Source organism: Calidris pugnax, unplaced genomic scaffold, assembly GCF_001431845.1.
Source record: "Calidris pugnax isolate Ruff unplaced genomic scaffold, ASM143184v1 scaffold27, whole genome shotgun sequence".
NCBI lineage: Eukaryota > Metazoa > Chordata > Aves > Charadriiformes > Scolopacidae > Calidris > Calidris pugnax.
Genome location: NW_015090893.1, coordinates 9,923,294 through 9,933,403, shown reverse-complemented (window position 1 = coordinate 9,933,403; position 10,110 = coordinate 9,923,294).

Below are 10,110 nucleotides of genomic sequence, written 5' to 3'. Positions count from 1 at the left end.
TCTGAGCTAAGATATTTTTGGTTATAAACTTTTAGGTACAAAAGCAATTTGCAACTTAGAGGGGAAAAGACCTGACATTTTAAAGGCAAACTATCAACTAAAATAAAGTGAAAGGATTATTATGTGCATATGAAGGATGGGGAATAAATGAGATATTTGTAAGTGACATATACAGATTGTTCATGGAAAATGATTGCTATGAGTAACATGAAAATTAGCACCGTACTGCACTTTGGCATGCTCATGCTTTTGCTTCTATCTTTAGAGTTTGCATTTATAGTATGGCCATCTCAGTAGTGCCTGTAGTTTTTCTTACTCTCTGTTTTTGAGGATACTTCTTTTGGACTTGTGAAGTCATTAGGTTATGCTAGGTAGCACAATTCCTGGTACAGAAGTCTCAGAACTGATCTGAAACCTAAAGAAGGTTTCTGTCATTGCAAAAAGCCTGAAAATTCAGTTGGCAGAATTTCCTGATGCCCAAGCAGGTTGCGGATCAAGACTCCCTTCTTTGGCCCCACATCTATCACACTTCAAAATGAACACCGATGTCCAACCCTGCACCTTCAAAGCTCTGCACTATGTGCTCAACATTTAGCAAGGTCTTATCTACCATCAAAGCCAAACTGAGGCATGTCCCTGCACGCTTGGTTGGGCAAAGAGCCTTCAGAGGTGTCATTACAGTCCCAGACTAACAGCTCCCTTTTTCCCAGATGTGCTAATTTCCACCACCAGTCTGTCCCTCAAAATAAACATGTAGCATGTTTCTTAAACAGGAGGGCCATGCTGGAAAGAGGATGAAAAACCTCAGAGGAGGGAGGTGTGAAAAAGTACAGTTATTAGAAGGTCGCAGTCAAAGAAAAATAGAGCTGCATCGTCTCTGAACAGCATGTTTGTGCTAAGAACTTCTAGCACTGTTTAGTTTTGTTTTGCTATCTGCCATTGACTGTCACATTTCACAAGTTAAGAAACATGTTATTTCTTTGTTTATTTTGTCAGTCTTAGGTAGTCTCTGGAGGGAAATTATATCACTGTTTCAGTGGAATAGATTTAATTTGTTTGTGTCTTGTTGTCTATAGCATCTATCTAACTACTTATCTCTGAAGTTACCTCTCAGTCAAAGGTTTTCTGTTTTGTTCACATTTTAACAGGAGGGAATTTGCACTTGATTGCTTTGAACACTTTCTAAGTTTGGTCAGCTATCTATGTATTTATTTTTCTGTTCTAGTGAGAGAAAATGGGAATTTAAAATGTACGGAGCCAGCAGAGGTTTAGCCATGATTTATTTCTAATGTAGAGGAAAATTGCCCAAGTAATCTTATCCCATTCATACAACTAATATGGCTATGAGGCTCTGATGTGTTGAACAGTAAACACCATGCAACATACCCTTAAGAACTGTGGCTTAAAAGATTTCTTATTTTCCATCACACAGTTCTAGTTTTCGATGAATAAATTTCAGGTCCTGCTTGCATTAATGTCCGTGGGAGTTTTCATGGGTTTAAATGGGAGTAATATAAGTTCCTAGTTTATAAGCATATTTTATAAAAATGATAGTGATAATGCAATATGGAGCTAAATGGTACCACTGGGTAGCTATGTGAGGAAAAATATTTCTGATGCAAGCAGGCTACAACAGCCAATTCAGATTGAGAATATATAAACTCACTATCACCATTTGGGCAAGGCATGTCATGCATTCTCCAACAGATGAGGGCTTGACATCTGGAATAAATTTTTACTATATTCTCCAAAACCCCAAAATTGAGATACCCATGCAGGGAAATGCTCTGACCTATGTGATACAGAAGACATTTTAGATGAATATGGCAATTTGTTTGGGCTTAGTGTCTACGGGTCAGCTCATTCACGCCTTCACCAAGCAACATGATCTTCGGGCAAATTTATATATATGTGCATATATATATGTGCACACATCAAAATACCAGGGCTATGATTGGAGAAAATGTATGAAAACATGGGGGAAATAAAGCATTACATGTATCACCTTCCATACCAAACCACAGGAAGTCAAATCTTGTCCCATTGTCATCATTAGTGTAGTTTTCATCTGCCACACGCTTAAATATTTTAATCTCATTAATCAAAGTCAGTGTGAAGCACATAGGCTAGGTTTGAATCCAGTCTTTGCAGAGTTTTAATGACTCTCTCCTAATCTTCTTTCTTAATCAAAATGTCTTGTGACATTTGGCTATGGTATTTCACACCTGATATCAAACACACTGTTAAGTGGCAATTTAACACATTGTCTTGCAGAACTTTTAATGATCAAAACTCATACACTGCCTCATTCTTTTTCAATGGTGCGAGAAGCTAGCAGTTGGCTAACCTGGGGCCTTTTAGAAGGGGTGGTTTTAGGCCCTAACCCCACTGTATTTTAAATTCTTCTCTGTATATACAAAATATTAAATGTTGCTCATTCATCTGATGAAATCTACACATCGTTTGACTACAATTCTATTTCTTATATGCTGCCTACTTTGCCATATCCCCAGTGTTCCTTTGAATCTTCTCCAGATTCTCCAGTTGTTGTTGAATTTACATTCTTCTCTGGGCTGTTAATGAGTATATCGATTAATACTGGCTCTGGTATCAATCCCTGTGGGAGACCAATTGATACTTCTCTCTCTTTTGACATAAAACCATTGATGATAACTCATTGGTTCCTAGCTCTTGGATAGATTTTTGTCTACCTTATTGTATTATTATGCAGGCTATGCAACTCCAACTTTCCTATTGAGTTTATGTGTAGCACTAAACTAACAATTTACTAAAAATCCAAATATGTTATGTCTGCCTTAATTATCTAAATTCTTTGTATAATTGGGCCCGAGTTTTCATTCACAGACCTGTACCACCTATTACATGGTTCCACATAATCTTTACCATTTCTATCAAGTTTTGTTTCCATAGAATCGTGGGATAATTTAGGTTGGAAGAGGCTGTGGACGTCATTTGATCTAAGCCTCTACTCAAAGCAGGTTCTGTCAGATCAGGTTGCCCAGGGCTATGTCCAATCAAGCCTTGAGCACCTCCAGTTGTGGGGATTACACAAACTCTCTGGGCAACATTCATTCTCCCATACTTGATCACTTTCATGGTCAAAAAACCCACTCTTCCTTGCATTTGATATTCCTTCTATTCTTCCAACTTGTTCCATTGTCTCCTGTCTTATTGTTGTGCACCTTCAAGAGGAATCTGACTCTGTCTTCTCTGTATCAGGCAGGCAGCAATACAATCTCCCCCTCATCTTCTCTTCTACAGGCTGGGCAAGTCCAGTTCGCTCAGTTTCTCAGCTCCAGCACTCAATCAAACTTGTATCCTCTCTGGGTTTTGCTCCAATATGTCCATGCCTCTGTTGCTGGGAGCCCCAAACCGGACACAGCACTACAGGTGTGGTCTCACAAGTGCCAAACCAAGGAGAGCTCATCCCTAGACCTGCAGGTTGCACTCTTGCTAATGCAGCCCAGGATGTGCTTGGCTTTCCTTGCTGCTTCTTAGAGGGTCAGCCTGCAATGTATATTGTGGCATAAGGCTATTTCATCCCAGACTTTTCATTTGGTTTTGCTGAACTTCATGAGGTTTCTGCCAGCCCTTTTCTCCAGCCTGTCTAAGTCCCTCTGAAGAGTAGCCCTGCCATCTGGCATATCGGCTGTTCCCCCTGCTATTTGGTGTCATCTACAAACCTGCCGAGAGTGCACTCCACCCCAACATCAGGTTGTTAATAAAGACATGAAGCAGTATCGGTCCCAGTACTGGCCCCTGGGGGGATGTCACTGCTTACTGGCTGTTTTGTCTAGAAGCATGCTGGCTAATTCACTTCTCATGGTGGTAAGAACTAACCAGACTCCATGGAAGGAGATCCTGCCTCACTGGCACTTGCATGTGAATGAGAAATTGTAACTCTTCTCTGCTGCGAGCACTTGGGGCCTGCCCGGAGAGCTGGGATGAGGCTGTTAGACAACAGCTGGATCTCAGAATGGCCAGGTATTTTGGGGGAGACAAACCGAATGCTGCCTTGAAGGACAGATTCAATACCCAAGCAATTTAGTGAACCTGTGGTCCTTTAGATGTGGCATTTCATGATGTTATCACATACCAGTTCCAGCTCCCAAACTGGTGGACAACAGATATGGGAGAGGCTGTTGTCATTTGTCAAAGGCATTGTGTACACAGCCTTGGGCTGTCCGTGCTGGGGACAAGGTTCATATTTCAAGTTTTATGTGGACTGACACGCATTGGGACAGTGTAATGGACTCACCAGATCAAAGGACTACCCTTCCTTTCCACTTGGAGTGCAAGCTCATCTCCTGGACCTGTTGCCATCTCAAGCACACTCAGCAGAGCTTACATAAATATTTGCTCACTTTGGAGGCTGTGATGTTACTCCTTATCCAACCATCTTTCTAAGCAACGAGGATGTAGGAAAAGAGCCCCTTCTTAATGCCTCTGACACAATAAACATTCACTGCAGTAAGCGAGGCCCTGATTCAGGAGAGACACTTACTGGGGAGGAGTGCTTAAGCAAATTATATCTCAACAGAATCAATAGGACTCTGGCACAAGCTGAATGTTTAAGTACATGCTGAAGTGTTCACTATTCAGCCCCTCATCAGTTCCCATTTAATTAAGCAGGACCAGATTCTCAACAGAAGTAAATCACTGGACTTTCTCCCAAAGGAGTTTTCCCAGTTTGCAATAATTGAGAAGCTGATCTAATGTCCCAACTCGACTTCTTTTTTCAAACATCTAGGTATCTATCTGTCTGTCTATCTACCTAACCTATGTTATTTTTACCTAAGTGATAAACTATTCAAAGGAGAGGTGGTCTCAGAAGCAGCCCAGAGGGACACAGGTTTCATTAGCTACAAACGAAGTTCTAAGCCTCTGGTAAATGAAATGAAACTTTTCTGATATTGTTGTTGTTCAAGTCTAAGCTGATATAAGCATCTCTGTTTCTCCTAATACAGGCAAGGATTTCTTTGGAAGTTTAGTGCTTCCACTCCAGATAAAAGCAAGTCATTTGCTTCTTTCATCATGTCACTACTAATTTCCAAACAGTCAAAGCTGCTGCTAATTTATTTACTGAACACTGAAGCCCTGTTAGCAGGGGCTGCTACTGAAACTGCTTTCTGGCCTTCGGCTTTTGTTTGTTGACAGCCTGATTTCCCAGTAGGCCATTTCCACCTGTGTTTCTGTTGTTTTTAGTGCATGTCTGTCTTTCTTCTTCCCAGTGACTGTCTCCCAAATGGCTCCTGAAGGCTTTTCTCATCTTCCCTCGCTCTCTCATCCCCTTCTCCCTCCCAGCTGCAAGGACTCTCAGCTCTGCTTTCAGTCATTCTGCAGTTAGTGGTTGTCTACACTGCTGAGCTCCCATGGGGCACTAATTTTTGTTTCAAGGACAAGATTCAAAAGAGTTTGCTACACACAGGTTGCAGGGTGCACCTTCAGATGTGCCTTCAAATAGACTTTGGAGATTTGAATATATGAGCTCCTGAAAATCAGTTTTTAAATTGCAAGGGAGGCCTATTAAGTGCTGTAAAAAAAATTTTTTTTTGCTTTTCTATTTTAAAAGCTGCATTAAAAAAGTGATATTTTTTTCTTCCTCTCTCCCATGACATTGGGTGGAAATAGAAATTAGGAGACTGCCATTTCCCTTTAACTTCATGCATATCAAAGGAAGAGAGATGACAGGATAAAATGATTCAGAGAGTGGCCAGCATACTCTGTATCTGGAGGAGCCAGTGAAGAAAGATATTGAGATGTTGCGATGGTTTCTTTGCAACAACTCAGTGTGCCAGGAGCTTTAAGTGTGCAAGAAAGGTTCTAAGATGATTTCCATGAGAAATTCGGAGCCTGCACAGCTTTAAGGATTTATTTATTAAGATATTCTTTCAAATTTGCAGCTTAAAATTATCTAGCCTCCTTATATATGAGTGTGTGTGCATTTCTTGGTACGGACTTCCCTTTGCATGTAACTTATGGTTTACACTTACTTTATGTCAACCCCTGCAACCTGTGTAAATCTTTATGAGATTGTGAGGTCCATCATAAGATGACTCACAACTAATGTCTGGTATACTGGGTACCAAAAAATCTCCTTTGCTTGCATGTTAACCTCAAGTGGGATTTTACAACTTCAGTTTTGCTTGAAGACTTGGTTTCTAATGGGTCCACAAAACTCAAGACACAGCTGCTTCTCTTTTGACTTAAAGTAGGTACTGCAGCTTTGGGGGGATGTCTTCTGCTTAAAACTGCTGAACCCTTGATTTCTCAGACTGGATGTTCACATCTATTGGGTACTTTGGTGGTTTTCTCCACTTTGCCTCAGTTTCCCATTTGTAAAACAGAGGTGGTAACAACAGGATCACAAACAGGCACCGTGAAATTGTTCAGAAATAAATATCGATGGGAAAATTTTCAAAACAGTACTCAAAGCAAAGTCTGAGGAGTGCATAGTAAACCTCCAATGTCCAAAGACATGTACTTTTCCAGGGGGCCATGCGTTGCACACAGAACCAGAAACTAGGCATTCGAGCTATAATCTACTGACCTTGAGTAAGTCTCTTAGCTGCAGTGTCTCTCCATTTCCCCAATAATATTGCAATAAGACTAATATTTACTTACCTCACAGCCACATAGTCAGAATGAATTAATGTTTATAAAGTACTTGGAAGTCCTTGGATGAATGGTCTCACAGAAGTGCCAAGCAGAGCATGCATTGTCATTTCCTTGTAGATAAATACATATCATATACATGGGTGTACAGAGCTGTTCACACAAGCATATGCAATGTCTCATCTCAGTGCACTCAGGTTAGCACAGGATATAAGAACAAACCCAACAGTCCTTGACAATTCATGTCATTTTGCTTTGAAATGAGTGTATTTTCTCTGAGAACAGAGCTTATCATGTAATCTCCAATGAAAGTTATGTTCTGCCTTTTTACAGTTGCCATGATGCAAATGTCATTCGTACTCTCCTTCTTTATGAAAGTTAACAGTTATTTAAGAGATCAAAGTTAATTATCACTAAGGAGATCATTTTTACCTATCAACCCACTTTTGTAACCCCACTATCACAAGTAGAAGCTTTATGCTAATCAGTTTTCTAATTTCCATAAATTACTGAGAGAATTACTTTTTTTTTTTTTTTTTCAGCATGAAAGTAGATCTGTTGGTGAAAGCTCTTGAGAGGCAGAGAGACAGAGAGAGAAAACGAGGTAAGGTGTATTTTGAAGAGTTCACCAGCTGAATGTGGTACCCGGAAAATGAAATCCAAATCATTAGTTTCATCGCATCACAAAACTTGCAGATGCTCCAGCTTCCCTGCACTGCAGAAATCTGATGCACACACATTGTTTCAATTTAACATGGTGATAGGAATGGAATCGAACGTGAGGATCACTGTGTGACCCTATTACATGTGAAGTGTCTCTATTAGAGCTGCAAAGACAGCATGCCAGAGGAGCTGAAATGTGTTGATAGAAACAAACAGATATACCTTTTTAAAAGCAGCAGTCAGAAACTCTGCAGTGTGATCCAAGCGTGTTCTGCTGGAGAGGGCAAGATAGTCTATCCTAGGGGAAGATGATATTAAGAAAGAGAAAGAAACCCCTTCCACTCCATCACAGCACTTTCTGTGTAGTGAGCTTGCCAAATGGAAGCTGCTACTGTGGAAGTTGTTACTGCTGTGACTGACAGCTGCTGTAAAATAACCTCAGCTACAGCATGGAAGGAACAATAAGAAATCAAAATGAAACAGATGCGGATATTTTGGGTATCCCCTTGGTCTAAAAGTTGAGTAAAATAATTGCTTAGTAATTAACAAGCTTGTTGCTATGCGGCTGCAGCCTTTTAGACTGATGCTGATGAATTCCAGCATAAATTAAATCATCTCTGACACAGAGTCTACAACCTAGAGCTCACGGTGTATCCGTGCATCACTTGAACCACACCATACTTTTAGAGCTTCATTTTGAGTTGGTAACAGAGCAGTTCATCTTCCAGTGGGCATCAGTAGATTTCTCCTTGACCACTGCTCTCTAGAGTAAGGTGGGACCTGGGCTGTCATGTTGATTATATTGAAGTCCCAGTGTCTTCTGTCATTGCTGCTGTGTCTGTGGCATTTTCTACGGCATTCCTCTTCCACCAACTGAAGAGCTCAGCTGTTGGTCTGTCCAAGTGCCTGAAGCATTTTCCTTTTCCTGAGCTCCAGGAAGAGACCCATAATAAGGCAAAGTCCAGAGAGACCAGGATCCTCTCTCTCTGTCACAGGGACCCATAGCCCTTAGAGCACTGTCTGAGCAGCCCTACCACCCCAATGGACCTTTCAGCTAAATGTAAGGGGCACCTGAGAGCACCTCAGGAACGGGCAGGCACAAAGGGAACTAAGAGGACCTTAGCTTCCCCCGGCTGTGAGTTTGCTTCTGCTTAAAGAAAAGCAACACAAAATTATATTCTCTCTTGGGTTTTTTTTTTTTTTATTCTTTGACCTTCACCTCTCCTGCACGCATGCACCTATTTCTCTTCAAACACACAAGCCACCCCATTGAAGTCAGCAGGACTCTTCCGGGGCTTGAAGCAAAGCATGCATATGCCTGGATCAAGTTGGTATTTACAGAAGGCTCCTTTTGAATTGGCTTTTGATTATACACCTGTGTCAGAGGGTTGTTCCTTATTGCATCTGTGGACAATGAGGATCAGTGTGACTTGTTTCCATGTGAGAAAGATGGCAAAAGATTGCAAATATAACCTTTAACATTACAGACCTTTTTTAGCTGTCATGTACTGCGCTGAACTGTGTATTTGTGGTTGAAAGGGAACATAAACTATGATGCAGAACACTAAAGGATTTAGAAAACGTAACCTTTGTGCGTATGGTTTCAGCTTTATTATCCCATTTATTTATTCTGCTGGATATCTGTAGGATAATATGATCAATGAGTTGGAATCCCTCTTGTTTCTACCAACAACAAATCAAACCATTAATAGGCCAATAAAACCCCAGGATTTGGAGAGAGGGGAGGAGGGGAAGTAATTGCATTGTTCTGATGCTAACGAGGCACATCTATCTTGAAATAACTGATTAAAGCTGGTGTCGACACAAGGCCTTTGCACAGAACAGCATGTTGCTAACGTACAAGGTGTGTCCTACCGGGGTTTGGGAATGTGAAGTGGCAGCAGCAGCTCAGCCTTTCCTGCAGGAGCTGTACAAGTGGAACCTGGGGAGCTTCTCAGTCCTGGGGGGGTGGGTTTCATCCTGCTTAACCCTTGCTGTACACCACAGCCACAGTCCTGCAGCACGGCGGGTCAGGGGCACGCAGGGTTCATGGGGCAGGTCGTGTGGCTGATAAATAGTTCCAGAGATGCGTGATTGCATAATGATAGCCACATTCATTCACCTGCCTATCAAAAGCGATGCATTAAAGTTTGAGCTCTCTTCCCCTGGGTCTGCGAAGAGACATTTGAGTGTTAGCTTATAGTCTTTAACGTTCTTCCTAACAGTGGGCTAAGTGCAGTGGGGTTAAACAGAGTCCCTTTTGCTTAGTAATCCATTAGCTAATGGGTGTGTAAGCCCATCAATTTTCTGTTTATTCCCTAACCCCATTAGGGTACACCTGCTGTGCATAAAAAATACACCTGACAAATCAGAGTGATAGTTGAAATAAAATAAATATCAAGTGTTGTTATAGCTGATCCATGGTGTTTAAAGCAGAAAGGGCATAACAGTGATTTGTGAGGGCGGAACAAAATAGCACGTGCTGGCTCATGGTAGCTTGAGCAGGTTGATATAAATCCCCCTGCCATCCAGCCAGTTCACCTGTAGACTCCAGCACTCGACTGCCTCTTTCCCCAGCCCCACGGGCCCCTCGACGGGGCTGGAGTTCACCTTCAAACGCTGTCTCCAAGCATCTTTCCGGAGAGCCACAGCGCTGCTAAGTGATAAATTAATTATTTGGGGAAGGGAGGGTGAGAGCTCGCAGGCTGCTCTCCCACGAAGGCAGCCAGAAGCTTCAAATCTGTCTCCGATACCAGGCCATTTGTTTTGTCACTTCACAGGCTTTATTTATTTATTTATCTTACAGCTCGC